The 22,536-nt window shown below is 35.8% G+C and overlaps 1 protein-coding gene and 1 long non-coding RNA gene across 2 annotated transcripts in view; one reads left to right on the forward strand and one right to left on the reverse strand.

The window, feature by feature from the left end:
* Positions 1–22,536, reverse strand: part of LOC311072984 (uncharacterized protein) — a 1,552,487-nt gene that overhangs the window by 865,849 nt on the left and 664,102 nt on the right. The window lies entirely within an intron of this gene.
* On the forward strand, positions 7–10,932 carry LOC311073075. Its single transcript, XR_014604107.1, has 2 exons — positions 7–234; positions 780–10,932. It is a non-coding gene; the product is annotated as an uncharacterized lncRNA (long non-coding RNA).

The raw sequence follows: 22,536 nt of genomic DNA on the forward strand, positions 1-22,536 counted from the left end.
CAGATGAAGTGAGGATTATTTTTAAAGAAGACAAGAAGGAATATACTGTTCTTTTTGCGCAGAAGCCTTGGGTCTATGATGATCCTCCAGAGCCTGGAGTTACACTCATATTAGGAAAAGGACGTTTATCTGTAATCATTCAGAATGTGGACATCTCCAGATCAGGACTCTATAAAGCACGAGTCTTCACTGGAGAGAAAGTGTCTGAGGTGACTGCTACACTTGTGGACAACAGTGAGTATTGTCACTATAATAAATAATGTAATGTTTCAGAATCAGGATTATGATTAAAAATAATAATAATATAAATGGTCATGATTTTGTTTATAATGTTGTAAAAATTAATTTGATGTTATTCCTACTTGAGCTGGAACGACTTGAGACATTGTTCAGCATTTTATCTGTTGTTTTCATTTAAATAAATTAAATTAATATTTTTGTAATAATTTTAATTACAGTGTAATATTATGATTTAAAACTGCAGAAACTGAATACTTTTTGCAAAATCATCAGTTGAAACCAGTTATGAATGATGACAACTATGAATGATGTAAATAATCAGATGTGATGTATCGTTTGATCCACAGCAAAAACTCTTTATTTGGAAAAGAAGAAAACTATTACTTGGATAATGTCTTGAATGCTGTTCAAAACATATATATTGTTAATAGACCTCGTAGAATGAGTAAAAACTTGTCTGATAATTTGGCAGATGGCGAGACATTTGAGTTGAGTTACTGATTATCTTTTATCTTTCTTGTTCCTGTTGTCTCTTACAGAAGCTCCAGCTCCTCCACACTCCTCCTCCAGCCCAACACCTCTCAGCTCCTCTGACCTACACTGGCTTTATGCTTTAATTCCTCTGGTTATCGTCATCTTGGGGGGCGTTTACTTCTGGAAACACAGAACGGCAAGTATTACTTCCATTTATTCTTTTATCAATGGATATGAGCAGTTCTAATAATCTGAGTCTGTATTCATCAAAATCTTTCCACTTAAAGTTTCTACCAACGTGGAAATTTAGGAGCAGCTCTTAAAAATGATTGGCGTTTCACTCCTAATTTTAGATCTCATACATTTTTCATCTACGATTAATTCAAACATTTGAACACTAAAAGTAGCAGCTGAACCCAGAACAGTTTAGACGTCGCCCTCAGGACTTCTGTATCACTGAAGACTGACTGAGACGATCCAGAGCCTGTTGTTGTTGTACATTCATGACACCGACCTTTAATACGGTATCGTCTGAATCGCTATGGGTTCATTCCTCTAGAGATCCACCAGAGGTCCCCGGCTCAAATTTTAGATTTGCTTATTTTCTTTCTGTAGAAAGACAAACATAAATAATGATGAAAGCCAAAATATTAAATGTCACAGATGTATATTTACTGAGTAATCCACTGTTTTGTGGAGGAGGGTCAAAATGAGTATAGAAAGATGGTAGCATCACTTTATTATTTTTACACAGAGATTGGTAGATCTATTAGTTAAATATGTTGACTTTAACAATCTGTGTTTCATTATTTGCCAACAGTGAGAGTTCAAAAATGGCATGAAGCACTTCTTATTTTTTGCCTCAAGTTTCCATGCCTGTAACTGAAGAAGTATTCAAGAAGTCCCCCTGTAGTCACATTTAAAAGTTTCTTTCCTTAAAAAAAATTCATGGCTTAAAATAGCTTGAACGTAACTCTACACCCTTGCCTCATTTAGTATACGCGATTCTATGAATATGCAAATGAGAAAATACTCAGCAATGGTGTTGACTTATGAATTTACACATGGTTTGTCTTTAAAGGGATAGTTCACCCAAAAATGATATTTAAGCCATGATTTATTCACCCTCAAGTCGTTCGAGATGCATATGTCAATCTTTTTTCAGACGAACACATTTTCAGTTATTTTAGAAAATGTCTTGGATCTTTCAGTGGTTATAATGTGAAGCTATGGGGTCCACCTCCTTCAAGTCCCAAAATGTGCATGCATCCTTCACAAAAGTAATCCATCCGGCTCCAGGGGGATAAACGAAGGCCTTCTGAGGGTAATCCGTGCGGTTTTGTCGTAAAAATATACATATTTAAAACTTTATAAACTAAAATAACTGGCTTCCGGTGGCGGTCGGTGCGCGTTCACAGAGATGGATGCTGGCGTATGACGTATGACGTAGCGTAGGAAGCGTCGTGACGTAGAACGAACGTGACAGCGGAGCCAGAGAGCAGAGCAAAACAAAACTCAACGTTCGTTCTACGTAAATTGAACAAAGCTTAAAAAAAAAAAAAAAAAGATATGAAAACAAAGGTTGAGCGTTTGAACATTTGATTTAATTGCTCCAAATAAATAATAGTAATTAAATAAAAATACAAAATCAAACTAAATAATAAATAAGTTATACATAATAAAACAAAATCAAAGAAAATAAATCTTATAAAAGTTATGCAGGCACACATTTAACAATAATTCTTAAGTGAAAAATAAATCAAATAAATTAAAACTCCATACAAATGGAGTTAATCCTGTTTGTTAAATCACAAACCATAAATATGTAACCTAACAAAGTGATACAATCCAACTGTAAAATAACAATACATGATCAAGTGCCATCGTCACAATTCTCACTTAGTCACATTTATTAAGTCAAGTCACCTTTATTTATATAGCACTTTTAACGATACAGATTGTTTCAAAGCAGCTCTATACGGATCATAGGAAAATAATGCAACAAAGTTTGTGTCGGCAGATCTAGAGCAAAATAGTGTCATAATCCAGCTTAAGTATAGGTTCAGTGTTGATTAATTTCTGTTGTAAAAAAGTTATTCATTCAGTTAATTAATCTATATAACGTTACGTTAGCCATTCTGGAGAAAACTGTGATGTTATCACCCAGCTCAGTTCAGCTCTCATATAATGGTGTCAATGACAGATCAATAGTATTGTTGAATATTAACTTTTCAAAATACTTAGAGCCGTTTCTAAAAAATACATTAAAATCCTCATCTTAAAATCAAGTTATTTGGTCCAAAAACAACTATACAGGCATCTAGTGGTAAACCCATGCAATAACATGTAATATTTAATTTTTATCAACAGGTGGCGCTAATCTGACTTAAAAAAAATATATATGTAAAGTCGGCATGAAACGGAAATTGAGATTGTCATTTTTTCCTTGTTGTGACGTATATCCGAGTGAAACGGCTACTGAAATTAGAAAAAAATGTAGGGCGGGGCTTTCATCCTTCGGGAATTGATTGGATGGTTGGAGGATGGGCGTTGCAAACAAAATGGAGGCAGATTTGAATGCCAGTTTACATTCAGTTGTGGAGGATTTCTCTCCACCGGACTCCCCACCATTACCCTCCCATCATGAAGGATTTTTTATTTTATTTTATTATTATTATTCTTGGTTTATTGCGAACCAAGATGAGTCAAGTCATCAGTCAAGTTCACCCTCGAGAGCATCTCGATAGCCGCACCCTCAATGGCTCTGGCCGCACCCTTTCGCCATGGCACGTGACCGAAAGAGAAGAGAGGTCAGGCTTGTTCGACTTCATGCAGCTCTGCGCAGACCGATCGGCGGCTGACTTGAAGCAGTGCATGCCGGTGTGATGAACAATCGGGTCCGGCTGAAGAGATGAGTCCGGGCTTAGGACCCAAGCAATCCGATTGGTTCAAAGCACGTTTTATGGGTAATCGCTTTAGTGCCTGGTTATAAATCATACAAAATCACTTTATTATAGAAGACGTTTGTACTACATTATAACGAGTCATCAATGTATTTAATGTATTTTACATTATACGTTTCATATACTAGTATTTAACCGAAGCTATAGATTGTGAAATTAAACATTTCTCGTTGTTAGTGTGTTTTTTAGTTAGCTTAGATAGTAGCATAGCATGCAGCTAACGTTATCCGATGATCGTGCTATGAGCTTTACCTGATATTACTGCACTGATACTGCCTTACCGTATCGCGAGAACAGATTTAGATCAGGCATACTGGCATACTAATTGGGTCCTAAGCCCGGACCTATTTCTTCAGCCGGACCTGATTATTCACCACACCGGTTAGAAATTTTGTCCGACTTGATACAGCGCCGACGCCACGTGACTGTGAGGTATGCCATCAAAGTACCGCGAGGGCAATTCGAGAGTAGCCGGAGAACTCAGCCAGCGCAGCTTCTCAAGAGCGGCTGCACTGGGCTGCACGTGGGCTGATGACGACACAGCTGTTCCACGATTGGCCGGATTCACCGCATGACAACGATCACGTGTGTTTCGTGTTTATTCGAACACCTTTAGTTCCTCTTAAGCTCTCAAATCAGTTTATTATAACAGTGAAAACTCTTTTCGTGTCGTTATCATGTTATTTTGTGTCATGTTTATCAAATTAAAACTGCTTAAAAAACGTAGACTCCACTTCATTGATAGTAGCTTATGTTGAACTTTATTCTTGTTCAAACAGACGCTGTGTGAAGCAGTAGCCTACATAAAAGTATTGAATGAAAATGTCTCTGAAATATCTGTGTATTATTTGGCAAATATTGCATTTATTTCACTGCAGCTGTGGTAAAGTATGCAAACATTACGTGAGCGGTCAATACGGGAAACAGAAAGTATCCGACTTCACGTCTCCGTTTGCAGCTCCTCCCCGCCTGCACGTGGCTACTTTCGCCGATCGGTTGCATCCAGCCGCAGCCGATGTCGAACACACCTCTCATATAAACGCTAGATGTCTTATGGCGCAGTCACTTCCGGCATCACCGTTCGGCCATCTTGTCACAGTGAAGCTGTGCATTAAGGTGAATGATCAGCACGCACACAAATCCTCTTATCTCGCTGAAATCTTGACGGATTTACAAACGGTTTGGTTTCTTACAAACGTTATTAACGTGGCTATAATTCCGAATGCTTGAACATGTATGTTATAATTATTCATATGTATGCACTGTATGTATGCAGTGTCATAACTACATCTCTGACGTTTATAACAAACCAAACCGTTTGAAAATCGGTAGCAAATTGAGCAAGTTATGGTTATTTAAAAGTACATGCACCATTAAACGAGTGAGCGAGCACACTGTGGCAAGATGGCCGCCACGTGCGGACGTCGACCTCCATTGGCCAGCAGCGCGCACGAGACATCTAGCCTTTATATGATATCTATGGGAGGGAAGGGTAATGTATTTGATTAAAGATTATAAGGGTACATGAATTTTTAAAAAATAATGAAGTGCACAGATAAATCATTTATAATAAACACTACAATATTACATATAAAAAGAAGATTTGTCAAATTTGATTTCATGCCGACTGATTATGGTGGGCCTGTAACAACACATAAATGGTAAACTTTTACAGTGGTATACAAACTATGTGATAGGTTTGTTCTTATGGGTGGGGGTGTTATGACCCGTGAGGTCTGTGTCAGAGTTTCCGCTAGAAAAAAATGGTGCCGGTCAAAGTGACCGGCAGTGGTTTCGTTTTCCGGACATTTTGATAATATGCCGGTCAAATATCGCCTCTTAATTAGTCAAGTTGAGGAAAACTGGAGGCAGGCTATGTAACTTAAAAAATGACATAATCAGGCCATATAGAATGCAACATGTTTATATAGCCTAACTTTCAAATAGACGGAAAAAAAATATGAACGTCCGATTGGCGTCAATCACCGCCAATTGTTTTTACTATGGTTTCACATTCATAGTTTAACAAACCAATCCCCCTTCCCCACATAGAATATCTGAAGCCTATTGTTTTTACTCAAGCGAACTTCCCAGTGTCTCTCCACAACTTGCAATGCGCATAAGCCGCGTAACCTTGTTCTCCGCAAGGCGACTTCGCTGCTTCGTCTTGATCCGATTCTGCAGCGAGAACCCCCCCTCTGCAGGAACACCCGAGACCCATTTTCTACTATGGTTTTGTACGTTTCTTCATTCGGATCTATTTGCGATCCATTCCATTCTAAACAAACAACGCAGTTTATATGCTTTGTCCTTGTTTCATTATTCATTAAGATAATAAAATAATAAATGCACGCATAATTATCAGTGAACTTGATAAATGTTGCAGATATGTTTTGCTATGCATGCACAAACAAATGCCTTTCAACTTATGTGCAAAATTCAGAATAAAATGAATGTGCAGCAATTTGTACAAATAGAGAGTCTAGGTCTACTATACGTGTTGTAGCCATTAAATAAGCTCATTTAGTTTAATATTTGTTAAAATATTATAATGTTATTTTTTAATTTATGTGGATTATGAAAAGTGAACCGCACGTATAAAATAGTATGCGCAATATCGAGAGAAATGGAGCGGGTCAGACATGATTTTGACCACTTAATTAAGTTTTTTGTTTTGTAGAAAGCCTTTTTTGAAATGAATTTCGTTTTGTATAAATTGTATCTTAATTTTAATAATTTTTGTATCAACCAATTGCCTAAATTTAATATAATAATAATAATTTTTAATATAGCAGACGATAGGCACATGACGGCGCCCACGCGGTCACTTGCATTGCTCGTGAACGGGAGCGCATCTCATCCTAATTTTACGAAACTCAGCGTAGGCCTCACAGACATGAAATATATCTTAAGAAAGCTTGAAATGTCTTTTTAACAATTTAAAACGAAAAGAAATAGGCTACTCTCTGATTATGTAATCCATGATGTGCATTTCTCTCTATAGGCGCGTTCACTACGGAGATGGCGATCGTCAACTTAATCTTTACAGCTGTTGTTGCTGTTAATAAACTAAAAATAATAGGCCTATAATTTTAGTCGCTGTCCTCAGTGTCCAGAAAAGCGCTGAAATGGAGATGAAGGGGAACCCGTTTTTATTTATTTTTTATTTTTTGGCTTATCCAGTTTTCTGGAGGCCCACCTAGGCTACAATCAAAATCCTGGTGCCGCTAGTGCTTCAGCGGTCTGATATCAAGAAATAACAGACCGCATTCCACATTGGAATTCAACCAAGCCATGTAATAATGTTTAATAACTTTCAAACGGTAGAGCCTTTCCTTTATAACATAGCCAAAGGCAGTGGCGGTTCTAGGATTTTTCTGTAACAGGGGCCATTAAGGGGCCACATGTTACATTCAGGGGCCAAATACAGGGTACATTCAAGCACACAAAATAATTTATTCAGTACGGTGCAAATACATTTCGGCAGTCATTCCTTTTTCAAACGCTCTAATAAAATTATGAGCCAGTAAAGTTCTTAATGATTTTTTAAATTTATTTATACTGTGCATAAAGGACACAATGCACTTCTTTCTGAATTCCACCTTTTAAGTTTCATAATCATGTCGTCGCTTATAAACAGTAAATTATTGTTAATTGTTTTGGGGTGGAATTGCATCTGTGATCGTTGTGAAGAATTCTCCAGTTGCTCTTCTCGTCGACGATTGATGGGTGGGAATCTCCAGGCACCTCACGATTCGATTCGATTACGATTCAGAGGGTAACGATTATCGATTATTAACGCTTTTTTTTTTTTTTTTTACTACTTGGTACTTTTAAAGTATTTATGATGACCCATAACGAACTTACTTCCAATACTTCCTATATTAATTTTATTAATAAAACAAGTGGAAGTGATTTGGCAAGTCAACTGTAAGTTTTTGCCAGCATATGTCCCAACACTGCAAAGAGCCAACAGGAAAATAAATGTGTGCCTGTACTAGCAGCATACTTGTAGTAAATTAATACAAACTTCAGCATATTCTGAATCTCTAGCATTTAATAATAGACTTCTAACCAACATCCTCTTGTTATTTCCAATGAGCAATATAATCCTTCAGACAAAAAAACATTTAGCTGTAGCAAATTCACAAACAGTTTTCGTTCAAAAATATAGAATTATGTACCAGCAGCTCTCATACAAACATAATGCTTGTGGACTTGCGCATATTCTGAATAATTAGTAACATACAAAGCCGCACTAAATAATAAAGAGTTATGACTTGAAATGTTTGCTGTATACCACAATCAAAAACAGCTTATACAAAAAAAGTGAATGAACAGAATACAAAAATATGCCCAGAGCTCCCCCCAGTGGTCACACCATCAAAACCCATACAAGAAATTCACATTAGAGACAGCTTTAACTGAAATACAAAAAAGTCAATAATCATTCTAATAAGAGTGAATTTTTCCAACACTGCAGAGAGCACAGTCAAAATGTAACTTTTTGTGACTGGCATTGCACATATTGCAGGGCAGTTAACAGATCGGTTTACACAGCATATTGATGTGAAAACTAAACAATACAGAAAGCAGCTCTCATACAAAAAAAATACTAAATAGGTAACAATGAAATTGCCAATTTTCCATACGTTAGCTTTTAACGAAGAGGGTGGCGTTCGAATTTGGCGCTCAGCCATCATGCGTCTGTTATGTGCGCAACTCTGTTATGTGCGCGCCACAGACTGTCCGCGCACTGCACGTCTGCTTTAGAGTTCCGCCTTTTGCGTTCCGTCAATATTACGTTATTAGGAAAAAATATATATATATTTTTAGAAAATCGATTTTTGACATTTGTGAATCGATTCAGAATCGTCCACGTCCGCATCGTGATGCATCTAAGAATCGATTTTTCCCCCCACCCCTAGGAATGGGGGCCAATCAGGGGCCAATCAGATTTCAGCAGGGGCCAGGGCCCCTGTGGCCCCGCCTCTAGAACCGCCCCTGGCCAAAGGTCGGTATTTTTGCTTTATATATTTTAGGCTTATTCTCAAATTCAGATTGTCTTAGGGGGGCGGGATTATTAGGCAATTTTAATCGGACAATTTGACCGGAGAGATTTAATTTTATCGGACATTTCATTTTTTTTCCGGCCAATGTCCGGCAATTACCGGACAACGGAAACCCTGGTCTGTGTGCGTGTTTTGTGTGTTGCTGTGGGTGTTTTCTGTTTCTCTTCTGCAGGTGTCCCGTGTTTTGAGTTTGGCGCGGTGAGAATCCCGCAGCTGACGCGGATCAGTGGCAATTAGTGGGGTGTATAAGTTGAGCTAGTGAAGTGCTCTCGAGTCTCTCACTTTTCCTGGGCGGCTCGCGACAGACAGTTTGGATTACTGTGTGGTTTACTGTGTGGTTTACTGTGTGGTTTATTGTGTGGTTTATTGTGTGGTTGGAAGCGCGATCTGCTGGGTGCTGATAGCGTCTCCCCGCGCTGTCTGTCAAGTGACTCTGTGGAGGCAGCTGTCGGACCGGGGTTCCCGATCAGCTGGAAGTCGGCGTGGTGAGCGGCGGGCAATCTCCGCGTGCGTTTCAGTAACGCGATGGGAGCCGTGGAGACTGTATATTGCAGTGGTTCTCAACCTCTCCTGCAGGGACCCCCTGACAGGCCATGTTTCTGTTTTAACCCTGAAATGGCACACCTGATTCAATTAATGAATAGTTATTAGAGTAGGAAGAGCAGGAATTAGTCAATTAATAAATTAGTCAACTACTCATTAAGCCTTTAATTAATTGAATCAGGTGTGCCATTTCAGGGTTAAAACAGAAACATGGCCTGTCAGGGGGTCCCTGCAGGAGAGGTTGAGAACCACTGGTATATTGTGTTGCACTTTTTTATTGAGTTTTTTTTTGGTAGTTTATTCTACATAAGGCTGAAATAAATAAATGCATGAGACGCATGTTTTGAGTTATCCTTGGTTTTTCCATCCTGGGTATATAAATAGGCTATCTGTTTGTTAGTCCCACACCCCCTAGACAAGCTGGGGACTTAACAATGTCATATGAAATAGCTATGCATGAATACACTCTAGATGTGTATATAGTGAACATATCTACATTTTCATTAATAAATACAATAAATTAGTAAAAGAATGAATCAAAGTCACCATCACACAATAAACAAATGCATATACAAGTCAACACACAAAGCTTTATTGAAACTACAATCATGTATGTAGGCTACAGGCGCTGAGGTTGTTGCGTGATGTGTTGTGCTTCACAATCTGAGGCAATAAGGACAGGTGGAGTGATGGAGGGACTCATAAGGACAGGTGGAGTGATGGAGGGACTCATAAGGACAGGTGGAGTGATGGAGGGACTCGTCCATGGCACCATCTCCAGGATTCAGCTCTGGGCTCTTCATCCTCAGTGTTCAGCAGTCAGTGAACACATTTCCATAATGCTTACATTTTCTTAACAGACAAGCTATACCTCCCAACAAAATTATGGATTGTTTTTGTAGTATTTACAAATGTTACAACATCCCACAATAGCAAAAACAATATTCCAAACCTTAGATACAGTATAAAAACCTCTGCTTCTGCAATGATATCAGTTCAAAAACAATATATCAGTGAGAGAGTCAAGGAGCTACTACGACAATATGTCCAGGTATAGTGTACTGTATATTCAATTCAATGTCCAGTTCTATAAGCTTTGCAATTTGCAGGTAACCTACACAGTAATAGGTTACAGTACAGTATAGTATACAGTAATGACTTGATTTACATAAACTTTGTTTTGAGAGTTATGGAATTGGAGGTCAACCAGGCCCCTCATGAATTCATATACATAGATGAGGCAGGATTCAATCTGGCCAAAAGGCGTCGACCTGGACGAAATGTAATGTGGAGGTGGAAGGTTTATGACCATCAGCCACATGACCAGATGTCCCTCCTTGAAGCCATGGATGCTGGCTCCAAGGGTGGATCCGACATACCAAGCAGTTTTATCCCAAGTTCATCGCCTTGGATGATATCAGATGTGATCTTGATGAAAACATGTGGCCTAACCCTGAAGATCGCAGAGATTAGATACAGTAATTTTGTGTGTTTTTTTTGTTCAGAATGCTCTTGTGTGTTTCATGGATATTTTGTTCACTGTAAGAAATACTGTAAAACTTTTTCTGTTCTATCAAACCGTGTTTCTACTGTACCTCCTGTAGTAAACAGTAAAGGAATAAAAACTGATTTGCTTTTTACTGGAATGTTTTTGAATGTGAACATTACTGTACATGTGGACATACAGTTCCCAACCAAGAAATTTAGTGTAAAACGGTGGATTGCATGTTTTGCATGCAAATACCTGTAAAACTGAAACGTCTATGCAGTTTTAGTAATGTCAACAATAGCCAGTATTTTGAAACCTGGTGTACTTTGATTGACTGCATGTACCTTGTGAAGTGAAAACAAGTGTTATTCTTTCACAGAATAATTTCATTTTGAGTCAGATTTCCAGTGTTTTGGTAAAGTTAGTGTGTGCAGAGAAACATGTGTTCTATTTTGAAATGAAGAGTTAGTATATATTTAACAAAATGTGTTTTTGAGAAGAAAATTATCCATCTGGTCAATTGTGTTTTGTAGGTTTGAGTCTGTGTTAAGAGTTTAGAAAAAGTATCTGAAGCGCGTATGGGTAAGCGCTTGTTAGCGATTGAAAAAAACTGTAACTTAGATTTTTTACTGATTGTACTCAAACCTTTTAATGGAAAAAAAACAAAAACAGTGTGGCGCTTGTAACCTGTAAGTACAGTCCTAATAGTAGCCTATGCTTGTCCTCTCCCTGTCAATCTTTAAACAGTAGCCTACATCCATAATTATTATACATAGAATTCAACAAATTGTATGTATGTGTGAGTTTTGCAAACTCAGTCCTTGCAAACTGGGGATGGAGGTGTGGTTATTTTCGTAAACGAAAACTGAAACTAAGACTAAAACTATTGGTCAAAAAACATTTTCGTAAACTGAAATAAAATTAAAAATTCATAATAAATGAAAAACTAAAACGAAACTAATAACAGTTACTGAAAAACTAACTGAAATAAAATAATAATTAGCAAAAATAAATGATCGTTTTCGTAATTAATAAGCTCTTAACTTTGGTGGAAAATCTGGCCTGTGGCTTTTTGGGTTCCTCAGTCCTACTCATGCTTTCATGAAGGTTGACAGGCAGAAATGCACTTGCAGTGCTGTTATTATCTTTGTTTTTACAAAAGATTTTCTGCTAATAATATTATTATCCATGTGGAGACATGTTCCCACAATGTAGGAAATCCCAGAGGGTTGTTCCATAAAACAAGATTAGAATACAAGCCAGGCTTATTTTGGTTAGTCAGACTTATTGTCGGTGGATTCTGTTTCATAAAGCAAACTTAAAATAGTTCAAACTCAGTTACCCTGGCAACTTATGCTGGGAAACTAGCCTGGTCCAGGGCAGGCTAACTGTCAGGCTAAGCCTCAGTTGTTACACAGATCCTCTAACACTGACCAATAGGAACACAATGATATTACCACTGACACTCTCTCATACCATTATTGGACTTTATTAACCACTATTAGTCCAAAAATAAATACAGAGTATACAGAAAATCAATTTAAATAAGGCTACAATGATAAATTAGACAATATAGACCTATATATATATATATATATATATATATATATATATATATATATATATACTGTATATAGATAGATAGGCCTAAATACAATATATATACTACAGGTTTTCTTTTCTTACTGGCTGAATGTTTTGTGCCCAAGATTTAATTAGATTGTTTTAAAGATTTATGAATACATTTCTCTCTGGTTTTGTTTGGCAGCTGTAGTACATGTTTATGATTAGAAGAACATTAGAACACAATCTAAAAAAGAGCTTTGTAAAGCAGAAGTTAAAATCACAAAATTAAAAATAAATAATTATAAAAGCACAGTATAAATTTTAACTGGTAAGATGAATCTGAGCTTAGTAATTGACAGTATATTAATGTAGCCCTATAGTAATTTTGGGTATTTGCTAAAGAAACACTATTTTTATTTTTGTTTATTTTATTTAAAATGTACATTTCATAATGTTAAAAAATGTTTAAATAATGTTTATGTGGGTTAAAAATTAAGTTAGTTAAAATTCATGTACCCGGAGGAAAGATCCAATCAGGAGTCAGTGTGAGAGGTCACGAAGGAGCAGGAAGATGTTGTGAGAAAGAGAACGAGACGGGAGAGAAACACGAGTGAGAACCGCGCTGTGACAGTCACGTTTATAACTTGGTAAAACACCAAATTAATGCGTGTGTGATAGTAAATGTACTTGTAGTCTACACTAAGTGTGAGTTACGGACATTTCACTAAGTTTACAGTGTAATAGTGGTTGTTGTGAAGCACTCGGTTAGAGTTTTTCCACGAGGAGGAAGAGTGGACGACTAGTCAGGACGACTTAGTTACAAGGACCTTGCCAGTGAGTAGCCTGCTCGGTTGCCCTTTTGTGCATCGTCTGGAGAAGCACTCATCTCCAAAGCTATTGCCTACATAGCTGTCAGACGACGCATTCAATCACAAGCATCGCGTTGCCGAGGCGTGCATGACGACGCTCTGGGGTGCGTTTCCCGAAAGCATCGTTGGCCAACTATGGTCGCAAGTTCATCGCAATGTCCATTGAACTCTATTGGTAACGACGGAACTTGCGACCATAGTTGGCTAACGATGCTTTCGGGAAACGCACCCCTGATCAGCCGCAGTGAGTTTTTTTTTCTGCGCCACGGCGCGAAACGGCCATTGTGTTTCAGGTCTCCCCGCTCGCAAGCAACACTACAGGCCTGCAACGTATCCTCATCTGACTGTCTGGGTATTCATTTTATTTCATTGAGTGGCCATTTAGTCATGTCTGCCGGCTTAGTTTTAATTTTGGGAACTGAATTGTGTTTCATTTGAATTCATTGTTGGTATTTGATCTGTATATATGTACATACTATTCTTCTTAAAGTAAATAGTTCTGTGGTAGTTTTGCATTACATTGGGTTTATGATATTGGAGGATTTTGATACTTAATGCCAGATAATATAAAAGTTTACAGTATCCTGATTTAAAGTAAAAGTGTTTGATAATTCTGATTTAGATAAGTGACCTTTAAATTGATTCTTATTGACTACAAGTATTGATAGTCATTTAAAAAGGGTGAAATATTACTGTAACTATAATGTTAACATTTGATCAACCAAGCACTTGAAATAATTCCCTACAATTAGTGTTATCCTCTAGTTTAGCAATAAAGACACTGTATTGCCACTTTTTATTCAATTAAAAGCAGTTATTTAGGTAAACGGTTACAAGTAGGTAATAATTAGAGAATTACATTTAGAGCATTAATTTCTCAATAAACAGGAATTCGGGGAGCGCACTCCACACTACTAGCTAGACACGCTAGGGGGCGCTACATTAACCTACATTTGATTTACCCCATTACAATAGTCCATTTACAGTTATTGCTATCATAAAAATACACTTGTAGGTTTTACATTCTAAATAAGGCACATCTAATGTCCAAATAACAAATATTTTAGTATATATATTATATATATATATATATATATATATATATATATATATATATATATATATATATTATGTACTTTATTATGTCTTTCAATTCAAACACATTTAACACAATTATACAAATTGAGTTCCTTTAAAGACATCATATTTTCCCCCAATAAATATTCCTTATTTTTCCTCCTACTTTTTTTCTTTTGTGATAATACCCACCAACACATAGCCTAAAAAACACATGATTAGAACAATAACCAAAAAGTACATAGTTAGACACTTTTACATATGATTTAAGGGGAAAAGACAAAAAACAATAAATAAATATTAATAAAAATTTAACTTCACATATTTATATCAAACTCTTATAATGACACATAATTCCTAATAGTTATTCAAGTAATATTATTTGAATATCAAATATTCAATATTAAATAAGTAAATAAATAAAATAACAAATAACTAGAAATAAAAGGGAGGGAGGGTTATATAAAAATGTAGTTAATGTAGGCTAATATATATATTCCTTTATTTTATGGAATATTCTTTGATTTTAGAGTTGCACATATCTTTTCAAAATGTATACATTTGCTCTTAATTTCATGTTATCCTCTCCATAATGTACTTTAGAAACTAAATCTAACCACTCATTTAAACTGGGGATTCTTGCTTTCTCCAAAAAAATATTGCATTAAAAGCTGTAATTCTCAGCATTCTAAATAAGTATACATCATCTTTATTAAGTAGCATAGGTCCTATACCCAAAACTATATTTTGTATCTTTATATATTTAGTTTCTTAAAAAAAATCTTCCCTGAATTAGGCTACTTCTGTTCACTGAAGTACTTCTGTTCGCTAGAAGTTCACTGCATCCAACATCCTAAAGATAAATTATTATAATTAGAAGATATTTCTGGTGTTATAAAATATTGCATATTAATTTTCCAAGCAAAATGTATATTTTAGTCCGTTATTGCGCTCCTATTTGGCGCGCATGCGCGCAGCAGCGCTCGTTCAATATGAAGATTAGCAGCAAAATGGATACTTTTGCACGACTTTCTAACATTTACAGATGGAGAATATAACTGTAAAATGTAAGTTTTGCACTGAGGGGAAAAAAAAAACATGTCAAACGCATAAAACAGCACAAAATATACGCTGTGGATCGATTTGATCCACAATCGACCTCTAGGGCTGCTTCAGAAACGCGTGCACACGTAATTATCTAGACTACATAAACCTGGATCAAATTAGTGAGATTGCGTGAACTTCAATTACCTTTTATGGAACCACTTTAGCCCCAACTTATTTGTTAGGCTCATTCAAGTCGGGTTTTGGAGTTTAATCCCCGCTTTTCTAAGCGTCTTTTATGGAACAACCATAAAAAAAAAAAAAACATTTTAAAAAAAAAAACCTAATTCTGTATGATTTATAAGCTTGTGTACCTTAATTTAGGTCCCCACAGTGGCACGAGTCCCCATGAGTCTGTGCATTCAGGTTTAAGTCCCCACCAGGATAGAAAAACATCACACACTGCATAGATACTTCATTATTTAATCACACTGGCTTCACAGCAGGTTGTGTTGGCCGTAGTCAGATTAATTCAGCTGTTGTTTTTTTTGTTTGTTCTTTTTATGCACCAGTGGTCACTCTTCTACATTGTACAGCTGAAAAAAGTGAACTATGTTTAACAAGATTTCATCTTTAATATGAATTAGTTTGTCTGAATTTTTCATAGTTTTTTCTTGTATACTTTTAAGTTCCATTAATTTGGTGCTTTGTTCAATCTCAAACCATTATTCTATTTTTATTATTAAGATGTCTGCACGAGTCAACTGGGTAACACTTTATAATAACGTTCAGTTGTAAGTCATTTATAAGTGGTTAGTTAATGATGAACTAATCATTTACAAAACATTCATAAATGATTAGCAAGTGATATACTAACATTTTATGTATGTTTTGTAAATTCCGTCACAAGTCATTTACAAGTGATTAGTAAATGATTAACTAATTATTTACGAAACATGACTATGCGTTCATAAATAATTAATAAGTGATATGTTCATTATTGTATGTATGTTTTGTATATTCAGTTGTAAGTAATTTACAATTTATTAGTTAATGATTAACTAATCATTTACAAAACATGAAAATGCGGTTCATAAATGTTTAATACATTTCATCAAGTTCATCATTAACTAACCACTTATAAATTACTTACAACTGAACGTTATTAAACAGAAATAAATACTTTTGCTTGTACATGAAGTTGTGTTTGCTTTCACTCTGGGACTGAGGCTGAAGTGTGTTCTCCACGTAATTTTACAACTCTACGTTACCTTTTTTTTATCATATCTTTTTTTCTTTGTTACTTCCCCTCCTGACCCCTAGACTGGGAGGAGAACGTAACACCACCCTCCTGAACTGTTATCCTGAGGAGCGTCTTGAATCCGCTCCTTAAGTGGGGGGCTATGTCACATTCATGTCCGTGTTGCCCTGTCTCATCCTATGTTTAGCTGTTCCTCGTTATGTTGATTAGTCTCCCCAGGTGTTTCTCATTAGCCACGCCCCCTTGTTATCTTGTTTAGCTTGTCTGTCTGTGTATTTAAGCCCTGTGTCTTGTTTCAGTCTTTGTTTTTTTTAACTTTTTATTGAAAGTTAACATAAACATAAACATAGACAAAACAGCACTCAAACACTGACCGTCACCTCAATAAAAAAAAAATAATAAAAAAAATCAAAACCAAGGGAAACATATGTACACACTTAATACCAGTAACATAAAAGACAAAAGAGAAGATGGGCCCATAAAATTAAAAAGAAAACAAATAAACACATGTTATAGTCCTCTAAGGAGCATATTCAGTTCAACAACCAAATATCCCCAGTCCGACACAGTTTGGGGCTTTGCCCGGTTAAATCTGGCTGTTGAGTATTCTAAATTAGCCATTGATTGCACATTCAACAACCAGTGTTTCAGTAAATTTATCTCTGAATTAAACCAATATTCTAGAATTGTTTTTTTCGCTGCTGTAAAGCCACAAAATAGCATTCTCCTATATGTTACTTTAAAATTCAAAATGGTGTCATCATTTAACAAACATAAACAAGGATCTGGAACTATGGTAGTCCAGAGTATTTTACCCATAATGTCACACACATGAGTCCATAACGTGTTCACTTTCGCACATTCCCAAAACATATGCAAAACTGTCCCAACAGAAGAACTCGGACTTCTGATCAGTAAATTGATGCCATCATGTTCACTTTGAATGCCCAATACAGTGTAATTTACCTTAGTTTTTCATGTGATGTTATGTAAGGAAGTAGGATCAGCAGATCTAAAACATATTCTTAAATTTGAATCCTTCAAACGTTTGTAAGGAGTGGCATACGATCTATGAATTACTTTAAAGTTGATCAATTGATGACTTAAATTTCGAGATGTGTTATTTATATTTGACCAAATCCTGTGCCAGTCTGGTTGAGTACCTGTTTTATTAAGCTCCCTGTCTCAAATCCCCTCAGTGGGAAATATTTTACTATGTGAATTTATGAGTGCATTGTATATCTTGGTAACCCATCCCCGAGCGCACTGGCTGTTGTTAAACCAATCTGATAGAAAATGAGAGTCTATTTGAGCATCACACTTAACACCACAAGCCATCAATGATGAACGTAATCTTAAATAAAGGAAAAATGAAGAACCTGGGATGTCAAACCTCTGCTGTAATTGCTGGAAGGAGAGAAGGCCATTATCATCATATATATTCCCTAAGGTGTTAATCCCCCTTGACGCCCAAGGAATAAATATAAAGGGTTTTCCTGCAGTTAAAATGAGTGGGTTGTTCCAAAGCGGAGATAATGTATGATATTGTGGCACATAACCAAGAAGTTTCTCTACTTTACTCCAAACTAAAAGGGAATATGATATTATGTTTCCAGATCTTTCATTTAATTTCCGATGCTTATGTTATATAAAAGATCCTGCAATCTGTGGGGTACTGCTAGTGCTCCTCTATTACCCTCCAGGGCACCATGGAGTTCTCATCCGCCCACGTAATGCTCGAACTTGAAAAGCCCAATGATAAAATTTTGGGAAGTTTGGGAGTTCCAGTCCACCTTCTAACTTAGGGCGTTGTAATGTGGTCGATTTAATTCTGGCCCTTTTGCCATTCCACAGAAACTTTGAAATCATGGATTGGGCTTGATCCAAAAATTTTGAAGGGGGAGAGGCTGGGATCATGAAGAATTGTTTCAGTCTTTGTGAGTTCTTGGCATTGTATGTTGTTGCACTGTATTCCTGAGCATTTTCCCTGGTTTCTTGTCTCTTGTTTTTTGGGATTTCTTGCCTGTTCTGTGGATTACTCTTTTGCCTCTGACCCCTGCCAGTTTTGTTTGTTTGGACTGCCTACCTGTATTTTGACCGATTGCCTGTTTATTGGATGACGTGTCTGGATTGCCCCTTAATTAAAGCTGCATTTGGATCTCACCTTCGAGTCTCGGAGCAGTTCATGACAGATGTGATGCTTTGTGAATATCATTTTGGGGAGGATTCAAGAGTATTATGTGATGAAACTTTGCTCAAATAAAAAAGACTAAATTATACAACACTTGTATCATGTAATAGGCCTATATATTAATATGCACTTGATATGATGAACTGTTAGTGATAAAGTACACATTATTGGTCATCACATGCATAATCATCATCAGGTGCCGGTTTCACAAAGCTATTTTAGACCGGTCTATAGCGCTAAATTTGCTCATAGACTAGTCTAATGCAAGTTACACTGTTTCACAAAAATAAAGACTGACTTAATTTAGACCAAAAAATTAGACACTTACCCCCAGGCTAACTTAAGTCTAAGACTCTGTTATCTTGGCAACCAGCAGTAACAATCAGTTACATTACAAACAGCCAAAAGAAAAGGGAAAATGGCTCATAATTTAAACATTTCTTCTTGTTACTATTCTCTGTCAAATTTCCCAAGTAAAATGTCGTTGTAACTGTGTGTTACGTGCAACGGTCTGATTTTGATGTCTGTCTGAAGTCTGACTATTCTATATCTAAGCCATAGTCAAAGTCTATCTTTGTGAAACTGGCCCAGGGTGCTGAATTAGGACAGAGGACATGTGTGTAAAAAAACTTGTGTGTAAAACTGTCCTCATATATGACATGAGAAATTCAAGTCTCCTCCATTAAAAGCTTCTGCAAACTAATATAATGTACAGTATAGACTTGTAACGGCTATTCATTGAAAAACTTTGTTCACGAAAATGTATTTCTGAAGGAGAAACAATTGTTAAAGTTATTAATATCCAACTTGATGAGGGTCTTGATATCTCACCTCAGTCTTGATCTTTTGAGGTCTTCAAACACTTTTTTTAACGATCTATGCATTTTAGAAAATATTATCAAACTACATGCTTTTAAAGGCACAATAGAATAATATAACGAAATATTTTTTTTATTATATCATTAATTCTGGCAAATCAACGGCCATAATCTTTGAATACTATACAACTCAGTTTATAACATTTTGTTTTTGTGCACAACGAACAATTATTGGCTCTATTCTGATTATCTTCGTTCGAGGATGAAACATAATGACCTTATTGAAAACTTTCTGTGATCTGGAGAAAACTAAAATTACAACTAAAACCACAAGAGCAATTAAAGCGTCATGAATTCCACAGTCGAGTCGGGCTAGACTGATGATGACTTCGCTTCGCCTCTTTTACTCTTGTGAACGGACAGACTTTAGTGTTCTTCTCCATTTGAATCACACCTAGCAATGCAGAACTCCAAAACAGGTGAGTCAGTTTTTTATTTATTTATTTATAAAAAACTTTTTTACACACACACACACACAAAATATATATAGATATAATAATCAATAGGCCTACTCAGTAATTTTGGTAAACAAATAAACACTATTGCCCAGAACTGATACAAATATCTTAGAATTTTTGTTAATGCTTTACAATAAGCTTTCATTTGATAGGCTACATTAAAATCAACTGACTAACTGACGACGATGAATTCTGCAGCATTTATTAAGCTTAGCTAATGGTAATTACAAAATCTAGCCGACTAATTCAGAAATCAACATTTGTATGTTTATTAACAAACATTAATTAGGATTAATAAATACAATAGCAAAAATACTACTACTACTAATAATAATAATAAATAAGTGGCGTATCTGTATCTGTCCAGGCTCTTCAGTGTGGAGTGTTTGTCCATCAGTGTCCTGCTGTCTGTCTGCTCTCTGGAAGATGATGAGGACTTCTGTTTGTTCCTCTGAGGGTATGATTATTCTTTAAGATAAGTCATAAGTTAAGCAATTTAACAAAAATAACTTTTTTATAAGTTATAGATTCAACTAATCTAGTAATTAGTAACTGAATAAAGTCAGTTTAATGTGATTTAAGTTGAATTTACTTAAATATGCAAGTCGATTGGATTAACAGACAAAATTTGTTGTTGTTTTGAGGCTGCTCTCAGTTTTACCAGACTGTGCATGGTTTTTTTTATTATTTTTTCTTGAGCGAGGCAATAATTGAGGTAAGGCGGTTTGCTGAAAAGTCGCCCTTTGTGAGCGGGTTGTCATTTGTGGTGAACTCCTACATTAAGCTCTTCTCTGGAAGTGATTCATAAAGTCTAAACTCACCGCCGTGACTTTTGACTTGAACTCTCATGTAGACTATACATTTATATCACATCGAGCAATGAACTCTGGTGAGTCATTCAGATATTTCATATTAATCTATTAAAACTTTACACAAACATATTTACTAAAATATGTAGGCTATAATTAATGATATAATGCTAATAATTAGATTAACAGATTTGCTTGATTGAATTCTGATTTTGTAACTTTTTCGATGAGCCAACGTTATTCAAGAAAACCAAGCCACCAAAACCATTTACTTTCATTTTAATCATTGTCCTCAACCCTCAAACCGTATTCACTTTATAGCCCTTAATTCTGTAATTGTGGACAAATGTGGGCACAGAGGACTCAGATGTGACCCTATTTTTTATTTATTATAAATGTTATATCACTGTCTTCGATAAAATTTTGTCTATCCATTTATGGTGTTTTTTATTTTTTATTTTGGGGGTATTTTAGTTTGTTATAAATATATTTGCTTATTTATGCTTATTTTTAATGCTAATTTTTTTTAGTGTGAGTTTTTGGCATGATGAGAATGTTGTACAGGATCAGCCCTTCATTTGTGTGTATGTTAGATATGCATTGTATTGGATCTATTTATTTATTTTTACAAAAAAACAAGAAGAATGCTCTAAATGACAGTTTTTGCTCTAAATTACATTACTTTCACTTTCACTGTCACTGTCACTTTCACTTTCACTTTTTCCCATTCATTTCTATGGGTTTTTCACCCACTTAACATTGTAGAATTGAGTCAAAAAAATTGTGTGTGTTCAGGAGGCAAACTTAGGAAAAGTGGTCAAGTCTTGTACCGCTCAGATCAAGGGAAGTATTTTTTAAAAATAAATCAAAATTATTTTGCCCACATTTGTCCAGAATACGGTTTTAGGGATATATTCAGCAGATTCGAGTTTTTTGCCACCCTTTGTATTTATGTTTATTGTAGAAGTTGAATGTGTAAGTTAACCTTTTTGCTTATATTACTTTCGTTTGTTTGGCTCAATCCGTTTTCCATTTTTTCTCCTTTGTGGTTGGGTTTTTGTTATGGTATTTATTTATTCATTATATATTTATTAAACTTGATTATTTTTTTATTTTAACCTTTATATATTTATTATTCAGTGGTCTCCCGTGTTTTCTCACCTCACTCAGTGTTATATGTTGATGTGTGTCTGAGATGGTTACATGTGTTCCCTTCTTAAAAAGCCCTAGACGGGTACGAGTCATAGGAGGGTCGTAACAGTAAACATTTCACAATAAAGCTTTAATTTCATTCTACATCTTTTATTAATCTTAGAAAATGTTAATCTCAACATCTAGCCAACTGAATCAGAAATTATATGCGAATGAGACCACAGCCAAGAGTCACGTGTGCGCAGTGGTGTAGTCTAGTTTTTTGTAGTGAGTATACTCTAATAGCCTATATAAGAAAAAAAAGTGTTATTTTAAAATACATTTTACTGTGCAATTTCTTTCTAATTAGGCTAGGCCTACTTTGAGTTAGACCAAACTTTTATTTTGGTGGGTTGTAGACATTTGAGTTTCTGTGTGTTTTAATAAACTATTATTATTATTATTATTAGG

This window comes from Abramis brama (genome assembly GCF_963993115.1).
Source record: "Abramis brama genome assembly, chromosome: 22".
Classification (NCBI taxonomy): domain Eukaryota; kingdom Metazoa; phylum Chordata; class Actinopteri; order Cypriniformes; family Leuciscidae; genus Abramis; species Abramis brama.